Source organism: Paramormyrops kingsleyae, chromosome 21, assembly GCF_048594095.1.
Source record: "Paramormyrops kingsleyae isolate MSU_618 chromosome 21, PKINGS_0.4, whole genome shotgun sequence".
NCBI lineage: Eukaryota > Metazoa > Chordata > Actinopteri > Osteoglossiformes > Mormyridae > Paramormyrops > Paramormyrops kingsleyae.
Genome location: NC_132817.1, coordinates 21,805,800 through 21,817,604, shown reverse-complemented (window position 1 = coordinate 21,817,604; position 11,805 = coordinate 21,805,800).

Below are 11,805 nucleotides of genomic sequence, written 5' to 3'. Positions count from 1 at the left end.
GGCTTGAAATTTCACATAGAGAAACTAGGTGCAGGTATGAATAAGTGTGCCAAGTTTCATTAGCGCAGCCCTTACCACTCAGCCGCAGTGGGCTTTGGAGTTTGCTAACTTAGGCAACATATGCCAATGCGAAGACATGAGACTAGGCCTCAAACGAAGCTGACCGGCCGCTACGGCCGAACCGTACAAGCTAGGGCTCTGAAATTCGGCGTGCTTATACTAGATATAAGTATGAATTGACGTGCCAAGTTTCAAGAAAGCAGCACATACAGAACAAGTTTTGGGGGCCATGTAGTTTTACATTTTAAATCGCTTTTAAGCGCTAATGTGGCGGGTAACCTGAGGGGGTCCTGCAGCTGAACCGTGTGGGCTAGGGGCTTGAAATTTCACACAGATAAACTAGTTGCAGGTATGAATAAGTGTGCCAAGTTTCATTAGCGCAGCCCTTACCACTCAGCCGCAGTGGGCTTTAGAGTTTGCTAACTTAGGCAACATATGCCAATGCGAAGACATGAGACTAGGCCTCAAACGAAGCTGACCGGCCGCTACGGCCGAACCGTACGAGCTAGGGCTCTGAAATTTGGCGTGCTCATACTAGATATAAGTATGAATTGACGTGCCAAGTTTCAAGAAAGCAGCACATACAGAACAAGTTTTGGGGGCCATGTAGTTTTACATTTTAAATCGCTTTTAAGCGCTAATGTGGTGGGTAACCTGAGGGGGTCCTGCAGCTGAACCGTGTGGGCTAGGGGCTTGAGATTTCACACAGATAAACTAGTTGCAGGTATGAATAAGTGTGCCAAGTTTCATTAGCGCAGCCCTTACCACTCAGCCGCAGTGGGCTTTAGAGTTTGCTAACTTAGATATAAGTATAAATTGACGTGCCAAGGTTCAAGAAAGCAGCACATACATAACACGTTTGGGGGCCATGTAGGTTTACATTTAAATCCCTTTTAGGCGCTCAAGCCGCATCCCCTATATAGGCATTACGGACTATCTCATTCTAGGTTCACAGGCCTGAGGGCTGACTAGGCCTCAAACAAACATGAGGGGGCGTCACGACGGAGCCCTACGAGCTAGGATCCTGAAATTCGGCGTGCTCATACTAGATATAAGTATGAATTGACTTGCCAAGTTTCAAGAAAGCAGCTCATACAGAACAAGTTTGGGGGGCCATGTAGTTTTACATTTTAATTAGCTTTTAAGCGCTAATGTGGCGGGTAACCTGAGGGGGTCCTGCAGCTGAACCGTGTGGGCTAGGGGCTTGAAATTTCACATAGAGAAACTAGGTGCAGGTATGAATAAGTGTGCCAAGTTTCATTAGCGCAGCCCTTACCACTCAGCCGCAGTGGGCTTTAGAGTTTGCTAACTTAGGCAACATATGCCAATGCGAAGACATGAGACTAGGCCTCAAACGAAGCTGACCGGCCGCTACGGCCGAACCGTACAAGCTAGGGCTCTGAAATTCGGCGTGCTTATACTAGATATAAGTATGAATTGACGTGCCAAGTTTCAAGAAAGCAGCACATACAGAACAAGTTTTGGGGGCCATGAAGTTTTACATTTTAAATCGCTTTTAAGCGCTAATGTGGCGGGTAACCTGAGGGGGTCCTGCAGCTGAACCGTGTGGGCTAGGGGCTTGAAATTTCACACAGATAAACTAGTTGCAGGTATGAATAAGTGTGCCAAGTTTCATTAGCGCAGCCCTTACCACTCAGCCGCAGTGGGCTTTAGAGTTTGCTAACTTAGGCAACATATGCCAATGCGAAGACATGAGACTAGTCCTCAAACGAAGCTGACCGGCCGCTACGGCCGAACCGTACGAGCTAGGGCTCTGAAATTTGGCGTGCTCATACTAGATATAAGTATGAATTGACGTGCCAAGTTTCAAGAAAGCAGCACATACAGAACAAGTTTGGGGGGCCATGTAGTTTTACATTTTAAATCGCTTTTAAGCGCTAATGTGGCGGGTAACCTGAGGGGGTCCTGCAGCTGAACCGTGTGGGCTAGGGGCTTGAAATTTCACACAGATAAACTAGTTGCAGGTATGAATAAGTGTGCCAAGTTTCATTAGCGCAGCCCTTACCACTCAGCCGCAGTGGGCTTTAGAGTTTGCTAACTTAGGCAACATATGCCAATGCGAAGACATGAGACTAGGCCTCAAACGAAGCTGACCGGCCGCTACGGCCGAACCGTACGAGCTAGGGCTCTGAAATTTGGCGTGCTCATACTAGATATAAGTATGAATTGACGTGCCAAGTTTCAAGAAAGCAGCACATACAGAACAAGTTTTGGGGGCCATGTAGTTTTACATTTTAAATCGCTTTTAAGCGCTAATGTGGTGGGTAACCTGAGGGGGTCCTGCAGCTGAACCGTGTGGGCTAGGGGCTTGAGATTTCACACAGATAAACTAGTTGCAGGTATGAATAAGTGTGCCAAGTTTCATTAGCGCAGCCCTTACCACTCAGCCGCAGTGGGCTTTAGAGTTTGCTAACTTAGGCAACATATGCCAATGCGAAGACATGAGACTAGGCCTCAAACGAAGCTGACCGGCCGCTACGGCCGAACCGTACAAGCTAGGGCTCTGAAATTTGGCGTGCTCATACTAGATATAAGTATGAATTGACGTGCCAAGTTTCAAGAAAGCAGCACATACAGAACAAGTTTGGGGGGCCATGTAGTTTTACATTTTAATTAGCTTTTAAGCGCTAATGTGGCGGGTAACCTGAGGGGGTCCTGCAGCTGAACCGTGTGGGCTAGGGGCTTGAAATTTCACATAGAGAAACTAGGTGCAGGTATGAATAAGTGTGCCAAGTTTCATTAGCGCAGCCCTTTCCACTCAGCCGCAGTGGGCTTTAGAGTTTGCTAACTTAGGCAACATATGCCAATGCGAAGACATGAGACTAGGCCTCAAACGAAGCTGACCGGCCGCTACGGCCGAACCGTACAAGCTAGGGCTCTGAAATTCGGCGTGCTTATACTAGATATAAGTATGAATTGACGTGCCAAGTTTCAAGAAAGCAGCACATACAGAACAAGTTTTGGGGGCCATGTAGTTTTACATTTTAAATCGCTTTTAAGCGCTAATGTGGCGGGTAACCTGAGGGGGTCCTGCAGCTGAACCGTGTGGGCTAGGGGCTTGAAATTTCACACAGATAAACTAGTTGCAGGTATGAATAAGTGTGCCAAGTTTCATTAGCGCAGCCCTTACCACTCAGCCGCAGTGGGCTTTAGAGTTTGCTAACTTAGGCAACATATGCCAATGCGAAGACGAGACTAGGCCTCAAACGAAGCTGACCGGCCGCTACGGCCGAACTGTACAAGCTAGGGCTCTGAAATTCGGCGTGCTTATACTAGATATAAGTATGAATTGACGTGCCAAGTTTCAAGAAAGCAGCACATACAGAACAAGTTTTGGGGGCCATGTAGTTTTACATTTTAAATCGCTTTTAAGCGCTAATGTGGCGGGTAACCTGAGGGGGTCCTGCAGCTGAACCGTGTGGGCTAGGGGCTTGAAATTTCACACAGATAAACTAGTTGCAGGTATGAATAAGTGTGCCAAGTTTCATTAGCGCAGCCCTTACCACTCAGCCGCAGTGGGCTTTAGAGTTTGCTAACTTAGGCAACATATGCCAATGCGAAGACGAGACTAGGCCTCAAACGAAGCTGACCGGCCGCTACGGCCGAACTGTACAAGCTAGGGCTCTGAAATTCGGCGTGCTTATACTAGATATAAGTATGAATTGACGTGCCAAGTTTCAAGAAAGCAGCACATACAGAACAAGTTTTGGGGGCCATGTAGTTTTACATTTTAAATCGCTTTTAAGCGCTAATGTGGCGGGTAACCTGAGGGGGTCCTGCAGCTGAACCGTGTGGGCTAGGGGCTTGAAATTTCACACAGATAAACTAGTTGCAGGTATGAATAAGTGTGCCAAGTTTCATTAGCGCAGCCCTTACCACTCAGCCGCAGTGGGCTTTAGAGTTTGCTAACTTAGGCAACATATGCCAATGCGAAGACATGAGACTAGGCCTCAAACGAAGCTGACCGGCCGCTACAGCCGAACCGTACGAGCTAGGGCTCTGAAATTTGGCGTGCTCATACTAGATATAAGTATGAATTGACGTGCCAAGTTTCAAGAAAGCAGCACATACAGAACAAGTTTGGGGGGCCATGTAGTTTTACATTTTAAATCGCTTTTAAGCGCTAATGTGGCGGGTAACCTGAGGGGGTCCTGCAGCTGAACCGTGTGGGCTAGGGGCTTGAAATTTCACACAGATAAACTAGTTGCAGGTATGAATAAGTGTGCCAAGTTTCATTAGCGCAGCCCTTACCACTCAGCCGCAGTGGGCTTTAGAGTTTGCTAACTTAGGCAACATATGCCAATGCGAAGACATGAGACTAGGCCTCAAACGAAGCTGACCGGCCGCTACGGCCGAACCGTACAAGCTAGGGCTCTGAAATTCGGCGTGCTTATACTAGATATAAGTATGAATTGACGTGCCAAGTTTCAAGAAAGCAGCACATACAGAACAAGTTTTGGGGGCCATGTAGTTTTACATTTTAAATCGCTTTTAAGCGCTAATGTGGCGGGTAACCTGAGGGGGTCCTGCAGCTGAACCGTGTGGGCTAGGGGCTTGAAATTTCACACAGATAAACTAGTTGCAGGTATGAATAAGTGTGCCAAGTTTCATTAGCGCAGCCCTTACCACTCAGCCGCAGTGGGCTTTAGAGTTTGCTAACTTAGGCAACATATGCCAATGCGAAGACATGAGACTAGGCCTCAAACGAAGCTGACCGGCCGCTACGGCCGAACCGTACGAGCTAGGGCTCTGAAATTTGGCGTGCTCATACTAGATATAAGTATGAATTGACCTGCCAAGTTTCAAGAAAGCAGCACATACAGAACAAGTTTGGGGGGGCATGTAGTTTTACATTTTAAATCGCTTTTAAGCGCTAATGTGGCGGGTAACCTGAGGGGGTCCTGCAGCTGAACCGTGTGGGCTAGGGGCTTGAAATTTCACACAGATAAACTAGTTGCAGGTATGAATAAGTGTGCCAAGTTTCATTAGCGCAGCCCTTACCACTCAGCCGCAGTGGGCTTTAGAGTTTGCTAACTTAGGCAACATATGCCAATGCGAAGACATGAGACTAGGCCTCAAACGAAGCTGACCGGCCGCTACGGCCGAACCGTACAAGCTAGGGCTCTGAAATTCGGCGTGCTTATACTAGATATAAGTATGAATTGACGTGCCAAGTTTCAAGAAAGCAGCACATACAGAACAAGTTTTGGGGGCCATGTAGTTTTACATTTTAAATCGCTTTTAAGCGCTAATGTGGCGGGTAACCTGAGGGGGTCCTGCAGCTGAACCGTGTGGGCTAGGGGCTTGAGATTTCACACAGATAAACTAGTTGCAGGTATGAATAAGTGTGCCAAGTTTCATTAGCGCAGCCCTTACCACTCAGCCGCAGTGGGCTTTAGAGTTTGCTAACTTAGGCAACATATGCCAATGCGAAGACATGAGACTAGGCCTCAAACGAAGCTGACCGGCCGCTACGGCCGAACCGTACAAGCTAGGGCTCTGAAATTTGGCGTGCTCATACTAGATATAAGTATGAATTGACGTGCCAAGTTTCAAGAAAGCAGCACATACAGAACAAGTTTGGGGGGCCATGTAGTTTTACATTTTAATTAGCTTTTAAGCGCTAATGTGGCGGGTAACCTGAGGGGGTCCTGCAGCTGAACCGTGTGGGCTAGGGGCTTGAAATTTCACACAGATAAACTAGTTGCAGGTATGAATAAGTGTGCCAAGTTTCATTAGCGCAGCCCTTACCACTCAGCCGCAGTGGGCTTTAGAGTTTGCTAACTTAGGCAACATATGCCAATGCGAAGACATGAGACTAGGCCTCAAACGAAGCTGACCGGCCGCTACGGCCGAACCGTACAAGCTAGGGCTCTGAAATTCGGCGTGCTTATACTAGATATAAGTATGAATTGACGTGCCAAGTTTCAAGAAAGCAGCACATACAGAACAAGTTTTGGGGGCCATGTAGTTTTACATTTTAAATCGCTTTTAAGCGCTAATGTGGCGGGTAACCTGAGGGGGTCCTGCAGCTGAACCGTGTGGGCTAGGGGCTTGAAATTTCACACAGATAAACTAGTTGCAGGTATGAATAAGTGTGCCAAGTTTCATTAGCGCAGCCCTTACCACTCAGCCGCAGTGGGCTTTAGAGTTTGCTAACTTAGGCAACATATGCCAATGCGAAGACATGAGACTAGGCCTCAAACGAAGCTGACCGGCCGCTACGGCCGAACCGTACGAGCTAGGGCTCTGAAATTTGGCGTGCTCATACTAGATATAAGTATGAATTGACCTGCCAAGTTTCAAGAAAGCAGCACATACAGAACAAGTTTGGGGGGGCATGTAGTTTTACATTTTAAATCGCTTTTAAGCGCTAATGTGGCGGGTAACCTGAGGGGGTCCTGCAGCTGAACCGTGTGGGCTAGGGGCTTGAAATTTCACACAGATAAACTAGTTGCAGGTATGAATAAGTGTGCCAAGTTTCATTAGCGCAGCCCTTACCACTCAGCCGCAGTGGGCTTTAGAGTTTGCTAACTTAGGCAACATATGCCAATGCGAAGACATGAGACTAGGCCTCAAACGAAGCTGACCGGCCGCTACGGCCGAACCGTACAAGCTAGGGCTCTGAAATTCGGCGTGCTTATACTAGATATAAGTATGAATTGACGTGCCAAGTTTCAAGAAAGCAGCACATACAGAACAAGTTTTGGGGGCCATGTAGTTTTACATTTTAAATCGCTTTTAAGCGCTAATGTGGCGGGTAACCTGAGGGGGTCCTGCAGCTGAACCGTGTGGGCTAGGGGCTTGAGATTTCACACAGATAAACTAGTTGCAGGTATGAATAAGTGTGCCAAGTTTCATTAGCGCAGCCCTTACCACTCAGCCGCAGTGGGCTTTAGAGTTTGCTAACTTAGGCAACATATGCCAATGCGAAGACATGAGACTAGGCCTCAAACGAAGCTGACCGGCCGCTACGGCCGAACCGTACAAGCTAGGGCTCTGAAATTTGGCGTGCTCATACTAGATATAAGTATGAATTGACGTGCCAAGTTTCAAGAAAGCAGCACATACAGAACAAGTTTGGGGGGCCATGTAGTTTTACATTTTAATTAGCTTTTAAGCGCTAATGTGGCGGGTAACCTGAGGGGGTCCTGCAGCTGAACCGTGTGGGCTAGGGGCTTGAAATTTCACATAGAGAAACTAGGTGCAGGTATGAATAAGTGTGCCAAGTTTCATTAGCGCAGCCCTTTCCACTCAGCCGCAGTGGGCTTTAGAGTTTGCTAACTTAGGCAACATATGCCAATGCGAAGACATGAGACTAGGCCTCAAACGAAGCTGACCGGCCGCTACGGCCGAACCGTACAAGCTAGGGCTCTGAAATTCGGCGTGCTTATACTAGATATAAGTATGAATTGACGTGCCAAGTTTCAAGAAAGCAGCACATACAGAACAAGTTTTGGGGGCCATGTAGTTTTACATTTTAAATCGCTTTTAAGCGCTAATGTGGCGGGTAACCTGAGGGGGTCCTGCAGCTGAACCGTGTGGGCTAGGGGCTTGAAATTTCACACAGATAAACTAGTTGCAGGTATGAATAAGTGTGCCAAGTTTCATTAGCGCAGCCCTTACCACTCAGCCGCAGTGGGCTTTAGAGTTTGCTAACTTAGGCAACATATGCCAATGCGAAGACGAGACTAGGCCTCAAACGAAGCTGACCGGCCGCTACGGCCGAACTGTACAAGCTAGGGCTCTGAAATTCGGCGTGCTTATACTAGATATAAGTATGAATTGACGTGCCAAGTTTCAAGAAAGCAGCACATACAGAACAAGTTTTGGGGGCCATGTAGTTTTACATTTTAAATCGCTTTTAAGCGCTAATGTGGCGGGTAACCTGAGGGGGTCCTGCAGCTGAACCGTGTGGGCTAGGGGCTTGAAATTTCACACAGATAAACTAGTTGCAGGTATGAATAAGTGTGCCAAGTTTCATTAGCGCAGCCCTTACCACTCAGCCGCAGTGGGCTTTAGAGTTTGCTAACTTAGGCAACATATGCCAATGCGAAGACATGAGACTAGGCCTCAAACGAAGCTGACCGGCCGCTACAGCCGAACCGTACGAGCTAGGGCTCTGAAATTTGGCGTGCTCATACTAGATATAAGTATGAATTGACGTGCCAAGTTTCAAGAAAGCAGCACATACAGAACAAGTTTGGGGGGCCATGTAGTTTTACATTTTAAATCGCTTTTAAGCGCTAATGTGGCGGGTAACCTGAGGGGGTCCTGCAGCTGAACCGTGTGGGCTAGGGGCTTGAAATTTCACACAGATAAACTAGTTGCAGGTATGAATAAGTGTGCCAAGTTTCATTAGCGCAGCCCTTACCACTCAGCCGCAGTGGGCTTTAGAGTTTGCTAACTTAGGCAACATATGCCAATGCGAAGACATGAGACTAGGCCTCAAACGAAGCTGACCGGCCGCTACGGCCGAACCGTACAAGCTAGGGCTCTGAAATTCGGCGTGCTTATACTAGATATAAGTATGAATTGACGTGCCAAGTTTCAAGAAAGCAGCACATACAGAACAAGTTTTGGGGGCCATGTAGTTTTACATTTTAAATCGCTTTTAAGCGCTAATGTGGCGGGTAACCTGAGGGGGTCCTGCAGCTGAACCGTGTGGGCTAGGGGCTTGAAATTTCACACAGATAAACTAGTTGCAGGTATGAATAAGTGTGCCAAGTTTCATTAGCGCAGCCCTTACCACTCAGCCGCAGTGGGCTTTAGAGTTTGCTAACTTAGGCAACATATGCCAATGCGAAGACATGAGACTAGGCCTCAAACGAAGCTGACCGGCCGCTACGGCCGAACCGTACGAGCTAGGGCTCTGAAATTTGGCGTGCTCATACTAGATATAAGTATGAATTGACCTGCCAAGTTTCAAGAAAGCAGCACATACAGAACAAGTTTGGGGGGGCATGTAGTTTTACATTTTAAATCGCTTTTAAGCGCTAATGTGGCGGGTAACCTGAGGGGGTCCTGCAGCTGAACCGTGTGGGCTAGGGGCTTGAAATTTCACACAGATAAACTAGTTGCAGGTATGAATAAGTGTGCCAAGTTTCATTAGCGCAGCCCTTACCACTCAGCCGCAGTGGGCTTTAGAGTTTGCTAACTTAGGCAACATATGCCAATGCGAAGACATGAGACTAGGCCTCAAACGAAGCTGACCGGCCGCTACGGCCGAACCGTACAAGCTAGGGCTCTGAAATTCGGCGTGCTTATACTAGATATAAGTATGAATTGACGTGCCAAGTTTCAAGAAAGCAGCACATACAGAACAAGTTTTGGGGGCCATGTAGTTTTACATTTTAAATCGCTTTTAAGCGCTAATGTGGCGGGTAACCTGAGGGGGTCCTGCAGCTGAACCGTGTGGGCTAGGGGCTTGAGATTTCACACAGATAAACTAGTTGCAGGTATGAATAAGTGTGCCAAGTTTCATTAGCGCAGCCCTTACCACTCAGCCGCAGTGGGCTTTAGAGTTTGCTAACTTAGGCAACATATGCCAATGCGAAGACATGAGACTAGGCCTCAAACGAAGCTGACCGGCCGCTACGGCCGAACCGTACAAGCTAGGGCTCTGAAATTTGGCGTGCTCATACTAGATATAAGTATGAATTGACGTGCCAAGTTTCAAGAAAGCAGCACATACAGAACAAGTTTGGGGGGCCATGTAGTTTTACATTTTAATTAGCTTTTAAGCGCTAATGTGGCGGGTAACCTGAGGGGGTCCTGCAGCTGAACCGTGTGGGCTAGGGGCTTGAAATTTCACACAGATAAACTAGTTGCAGGTATGAATAAGTGTGCCAAGTTTCATTAGCGCAGCCCTTACCACTCAGCCGCAGTGGGCTTTAGAGTTTGCTAACTTAGGCAACATATGCCAATGCGAAGACATGAGACTAGGCCTCAAACGAAGCTGACCGGCCGCTACGGCCGAACCGTACAAGCTAGGGCTCTGAAATTCGGCGTGCTTATACTAGATATAAGTATGAATTGACGTGCCAAGTTTCAAGAAAGCAGCACATACAGAACAAGTTTTGGGGGCCATGTAGTTTTACATTTTAAATCGCTTTTAAGCGCTAATGTGGCGGGTAACCTGAGGGGGTCCTGCAGCTGAACCGTGTGGGCTAGGGGCTTGAAATTTCACACAGATAAACTAGTTGCAGGTATGAATAAGTGTGCCAAGTTTCATTAGCGCAGCCCTTACCACTCAGCCGCAGTGGGCTTTAGAGTTTGCTAACTTAGGCAACATATGCCAATGCGAAGACATGAGACTAGGCCTCAAACGAAGCTGACCGGCCGCTACGGCCGAACCGTACGAGCTAGGGCTCTGAAATTTGGCGTGCTCATACTAGATATAAGTATGAATTGACCTGCCAAGTTTCAAGAAAGCAGCACATACAGAACAAGTTTGGGGGGGCATGTAGTTTTACATTTTAAATCGCTTTTAAGCGCTAATGTGGCGGGTAACCTGAGGGGGTCCTGCAGCTGAACCGTGTGGGCTAGGGGCTTGAAATTTCACACAGATAAACTAGTTGCAGGTATGAATAAGTGTGCCAAGTTTCATTAGCGCAGCCCTTACCACTCAGCCGCAGTGGGCTTTAGAGTTTGCTAACTTAGGCAACATATGCCAATGCGAAGACATGAGACTAGGCCTCAAACGAAGCTGACCGGCCGCTACGGCCGAACCGTACAAGCTAGGGCTCTGAAATTCGGCGTGCTTATACTAGATATAAGTATGAATTGACGTGCCAAGTTTCAAGAAAGCAGCACATACAGAACAAGTTTTGGGGGCCATGTAGTTTTACATTTTAAATCGCTTTTAAGCGCTAATGTGGCGGGTAACCTGAGGGGGTCCTGCAGCTGAACCGTGTGGGCTAGGGGCTTGAGATTTCACACAGATAAACTAGTTGCAGGTATGAATAAGTGTGCCAAGTTTCATTAGCGCAGCCCTTACCACTCAGCCGCAGTGGGCTTTAGAGTTTGCTAACTTAGGCAACATATGCCAATGCGAAGACATGAGACTAGGCCTCAAACGAAGCTGACCGGCCGCTACGGCCGAACCGTACAAGCTAGGGCTCTGAAATTTGGCGTGCTCATACTAGATATAAGTATGAATTGACGTGCCAAGTTTCAAGAAAGCAGCACATACAGAACAAGTTTGGGGGGCCATGTAGTTTTACATTTTAATTAGCTTTTAAGCGCTAATGTGGCGGGTAACCTGAGGGGGTCCTGCAGCTGAACCGTGTGGGCTAGGGGCTTGAAATTTCACATAGAGAAACTAGGTGCAGGTATGAATAAGTGTGCCAAGTTTCATTAGCGCAGCCCTTTCCACTCAGCCGCAGTGGGCTTTAGAGTTTGCTAACTTAGGCAACATATGCCAATGCGAAGACATGAGACTAGGCCTCAAACGAAGCTGACCGGCCGCTACGGCCGAACCGTACAAGCTAGGGCTCTGAAATTCGGCGTGCTTATACTAGATATAAGTATGAATTGACGTGCCAAGTTTCAAGAAAGCAGCACATACAGAACAAGTTTTGGGGGCCATGTAGTTTTACATTTTAAATCGCTTTTAAGCGCTAATGTGGCGGGTAACCTGAGGGGGTCCTGCAGCTGAACCGTGTGGGCTAGGGGCTTGAAATTTCACACAGATAAACTAGTTGCAGGTATGAATAAGTGTGC